The sequence below is a fragment of the Cryptomeria japonica genome, chromosome 11 (genome assembly GCF_030272615.1).
Source record: "Cryptomeria japonica chromosome 11, Sugi_1.0, whole genome shotgun sequence".
NCBI classification, from domain to species: Eukaryota; Viridiplantae; Streptophyta; class Pinopsida; order Cupressales; family Cupressaceae; genus Cryptomeria; species Cryptomeria japonica.
The window spans coordinates 140,011,160-140,016,538 of NC_081415.1; the positions used below are offsets into that span (position 1 = coordinate 140,011,160).

At 35.0% G+C, this 5,379-nt stretch overlaps 1 long non-coding RNA gene across 1 annotated transcript; it reads left to right on the forward strand.

Annotated features, from left to right (window-relative positions):
- The first annotated feature begins 49 nt into the window (after positions 1-49).
- LOC131859904 (uncharacterized) lies at positions 50-4,691 on the forward strand. The gene is made up of 3 exons (XR_009359483.1): positions 50-213; positions 423-700; positions 4,554-4,691. It is a non-coding gene; the product is annotated as an uncharacterized LOC131859904 (long non-coding RNA).
- The last annotated feature ends 688 nt before the right edge of the window (positions 4,692-5,379 follow it).

Genomic DNA, 5,379 nt, shown 5'->3' on the forward strand with positions numbered 1-5,379 from the left:
CATTTCATTTCCTCTCGCTCAACTCGTGGCATCATTTTCGGCATGCAGTTTTCAATGGCGGCAAGGATTACGCTCCTTCTCGTACTTCATTCAAGGGCTCCTTCGCGTACTTTATTCAAGGGCTCCTTCAGAGAGCGGCAAGAGTCAACCGAGAATCAATGGGAGAGACCGATTTGTGAAGGAAGGGGCAGCCATCCTGCAGGACTCGAGAAGGTACTAATTTTGCCCTGACTATGGCTGTGCAGAAAAAATTCTGTAATTTTTTAGCAAATTTCCACTCCTTTTTTGGTGTTTAGGGAATTTCAACCCATGGCTAGTTTAAGCTTTGCTCCTGCATTGAATATTTCTGGCATGGTCGTGCCTTTGGCTGTACCTTGCAATGGCTTCTCTCACACTCATGAGCGCTACTCATTGGCCGGCAGGGTTGTGCTGTGAGTTCCAATGCGTGCCATGGTCTCAGTTATTTCAGATTACAGTAGTGGTAATATATGCCTAGGGAGGTGGAGGGTTCGAAACCTCATGGGCGAAGAATGAGGATTCGAAATGAGCAAAGAAGATAACAGCAGTACAAATGAAGGGGGATCGAACAAGAACACTAATAAGGCCAAGTCTTGCAAGGGTTGCTTGTATTTATTCCTCGTAGTTGAAGATCAAAACCGCAACCCTCTCTGCGTTGGATTCAACAGGGCTTTACAACAAGGTACGCCAATTCATGTTTATCCTGCAAATGTTTCCAAATTAGGTTAGGTTTTATCCCTCATCTTATTTTTTGGTTCCAACTTCTCTCATGAATTTTGGCGGACTTTAAATGTCTATGGTTACAGGAAATTGCAATGAATTTGCGTCTTTTAGATGTTATAGAAATAGGAAATGCCTATGCTGGAATACTCTAAGTATTTTTTGTATCACCGTTGGGGGTCTTTAAGACATTCTGGAGGATTTTTCTGTGATTTTCTTTGGTAAGTGGTCTCTTACGGAGATATATAAAAATATGAAGGTTCTAAATTTTAATTTATTCATTTTTCAATCACTTTCGTTGGATTAAAGTTTTTGGGTCAGATTAAATTTGCATTAAACTTCTGGGTTAGACTTTCTAGGTTGTTTAGGTTCCTATCACTTTTTAAATATTTTGGCAAGTTTCCTTTGTGTTGTATAGGCTGCATCTAGACGTGGTATTTTATCCAAGTTGGATGTGGATTTTTATCCAATTTTAACGCTACATCATGTATCCAAGGGATTTGAACCAGCAAGTTGATGTGATATGTATTCCAATATTAAATCTTTACCCCAATTTGGATGTGATATAATTCAATTTTAACTCTATCATTTGCCCTTGCGATATGGACCAGGGACTTGGATGCTATATTCTCTGTATTAAAACTTTATGGTGTTTACCAGGGTCTGAATTTAGGACTCTCTTATCATACTCCTGGTACTTTACTGCTTTAAATCCTCCTATTTGATGTGTTTAGACTACTTTTTGAGTGTCGAGGCTTTTCAGAAAGGCATGTTTATTGCAAACACTGCTGAAATTGGTTTTTATAGTTCTCTTTAGAAATTTATCTGTCCGAAAATTTCTTCTTAATTAGAGGGTTTTGGAATATTCTGAAGAAAATATTTTTGATTGCATTTGAACAACGACACTATTCAGATAAGTATGTGTATGTTCGTCACTTTTCCCACTTTACGGATATACAATAAATTACATTTAATTTAGTTCTTAATTCTTTATTTCGAATGTTGTAAAACTTTATCTTGTAGTTCCGCTTGCAAAATTATATTGCAATGAAAATTCCAGAATGTTATATGCTTTGAAATGATTCCTTAAAAAGGTTATTGATTGCTTTTTGAACGGTGCTTTAAAAAAAAAAGTGAGGAGTTTATATAAGCAGCCATACATTTGGCACTGATGTGTGAAATTAGAATGAAACACAAGTTAACATTAATGGTCACAACTAGCTAGTCTGGCAAAATTTCAGCGCTTGAATAATCACAAGCAGCAAAAGGATTATGACTTATGAGTGATAAGTTTGCAAATTTAGGCTTTTTTCCACTACACACACATACTTCATTCAGCGTGTCTCTTTCTCAATTGAATTTGGGAGAAGGGAGAGGCCAAATCTTTGAGGATTAGATATAAAGAGAGATCATCAATAGATGATATGAAATAGAGGTGCATTAGAATATTGAAATTTCTCTCATATTATTTGCTCAATAAACTGGGTGATTCTTGAACTGAAACAGAGTTGCATTGTGCACCCATGGTACCATTTATTGGAAGGCAATCAAAATTGACAATTGGATCCTGAACATATATCCTGAAAATAGTCCTGAACTCAAGAATGACTGATCGTGTATACTAAAATAATGATGTAGGATGCGTTCTGGCTTTCTTATGCCCAAAAAAATAATATTTAGCAATCAGATTATCTCAAATTTTCCATGGATGAGGAAGGAAGGAAAGTGGGAACATGCTTGCTGCTTTAAGTCATTCTTCAAGGTCTTTCAGGTGTATCCAGCAAGGGAAGGAGAACAATTCTATTCATAGTTTGGAAGCAATGAAGGAGATCGTGGTGCAGTGTGTATGTGATAATTTGAATGCTGAGAAACAGAGGCCCATTTGCGGGAGTCATTCCTAAAGAATCTATCAAGGTTCTGAAGCTTTCCAAGATGGCATTCTAATTCCATCCTGTTTTTTCTATCTCAATTTTTACTCCACAAAAATGCTATTGATTGGTTTGTGAAAAAATATCACTCATATCTTGACCAATTGGTCAAGCACCCTAACATCCCACATTGGTTATTTAATTATGGACCCTTGGTTTTTGCTTTGCAAAAATACAATTGAAGCTTTGCAAAAATACAATTGAATAGTTTGCAAAAACTTTACATGGCTTACCTCTCGACCAGTTGGTTGAGCTCCGTAACCTCTTAATTGCAAAAAAATTGTTAGATTCCTACCTTACATATGTTATCAATTTTCAAAACTCAACATTTGCTAAAGCAGTTATAACGTTGAAGAGCCTCAATCAATGAAATACAAAATAGAGGACCCTATGTGATAATGAAACAAGGGATTAAGTATGAATTAAAGAAATTATATCCAAGGTTTGAATTTTGATATCAGTTTCTGCTGCTTTTATAACATCTCTCTTAGCTTTTAGACTAGGTAAAGTACTGTAATACTGATTTGGTTAGTTATTCTTATCTAGGGAAGAGAATGGTCTTGCTAGATATTTGTTGGGCTGGGAAAAGCAAAAAAAATATTTGTAGCAGACTGAACAATACAATTGGATTCCAGCTGATCTTGTCCTTTACATGGAAATTCTATTCTTAATTTCCTGTAATCAGATAAATATCATTACTGTGAGGCTCTATGATGGCATTCTACAATGGTGATTCTCCCATGCTAAAGACCCAACAAGAAAATAATCACATAGTATTAAAATTTGTCTATTTTCAGAATTTGGTTGTTGCTAAAGAAGCAGTATTAAGAAATTATAAGCAACACAATGCAAGGAAATGGAAATATGTAAACTTCAATATAAGGACACGCCTTAAAACAAAGCTAGCATGGCAGAATAATAATGCAAAGTTTCACATTTCTTGTAGGTCCACATATAGTTTGAAATGTTGTTGGAATAATATTAGCTGACAATCAAATTGCTTGAGGCAAAGCAATCTGGGTATATATTCTAAAATACAGGCATTAAATAGGAATGACTGATGAAGGCAGTTTGGTTACATCACTGCCAAGTGAGACACCAAGTCAATGTATTAGGCCTCATCATGCCAACATTCGACAACTCTATTTTTATCTCTATTTACCTTTGTATTTTTGTATACCAAGTGTAAAACTCCACCAACTTATGGATTCAAACATTTGACCTCCACTATGGTGTACATGTGCTTTCATATTATGCCAACTCACACTGTATATGTGGTGATTGACAGGATGCAGTATTGAAATTGAACAAAGAGAAAGCAAAATTTGTCTGTTTAGTTTGATCACTAGTTTCTTGAATTTTTATTCATGCATGTAGTTTAGAGCTTACAAAAAATTACTCATGGATTCTAGTACGTCTTAATGTTTTTTAATTTTAAATGAATGAATAGACAACTGCTTGATGTAGTGCCTAAAGACAGATTTGCAGCAGGATCTTTAATTATGATGACAAAAGTTTCGAGTAATCTTTGGTTAAAAAATTGTAAGCTCTGATGTCTCTGGTAATGTTGTGGAAGATCCAAAGCCTTTTCAAGTAGATAGTGCATGATATGTGCATGATATGCACTTTAAGGGAGATAAGCCTTATAAGTTCCCTTTTGGTCTTCTTACCATTTCTCATTTATTTTTCTGATTTACCACACATTTTCTCTGTTTCCTTGCTGCTTGCATGTTTGGAATTTCTTTCCGGAGTTCATTTTATCCCTCTCCAATTAGGTCTTCATCCATTACACATTCAATTTATGTAATTTATACATTGAAGTTAATAGGTTAGAAGAGCTAAAACATTGGCGAAATATGCTTACTATTTTAAATGTTGAATGAACAGTACCAAACTATGTTGAATTAGGGTCTGATATAGAGGTTTCAAATGAGGGACGAAGCTTGGAAGATTTTAAGTATGCTTGTGTTGGCTATTCAGCTTATGCAAACAAGAAAGATACACCAGCTTATCAACACGGACAGGTCAGTCAACGAGTTATTGGAATACTAGTAAATCAATAAGGCATGTTTCACACAAAATCAATCAATCAATAAATCAATAAGGTGTTGAAAATCTGCTTTCTCCAATGCATGCTTTGAACTACATAATGCAATCAGTAATTGAAAATACACAATATGGTTGCATGTTATGTATATTTGGATTTATTTCAACATCTGTTTTACGATATTTTTATGATTCTGTTTCAGTTTTAGAAATTGAAACTTAACCGCAACACACAATAAGATGGGTGATGCATTCGCTTATAGTTATTTACTCCAACTTTGAAAATGAAAATTATACCCATGACTTAATATAAATATTGAAAGCCAACTAATTAGAGACCAGAACACTCTAGCACTACTGGAACTGATTTTTGGTAGGACCATAAGTTGATTTAGCTGCCATCAGAGAAAAACCTCCATTATGATAATTTAGCTTAATTTTGAGACCCAATTGAATTTCTGGAAACTTGGTAAAGAAAGGCGATGCACAAAGCTGATTACAAATATTGAGTAATTAATCAGGTGATTCATCATTAAAGATTTCATAACCTTTTACACCTTTACCTGTGCAAATGATACAGAATGTCACACTTTCTAAACAGGGATTAAAAACGTGAGAGTAAAAGAAGCATTAGCTCTTCTTTGTTCCTCCACCAACTAGATTTTTC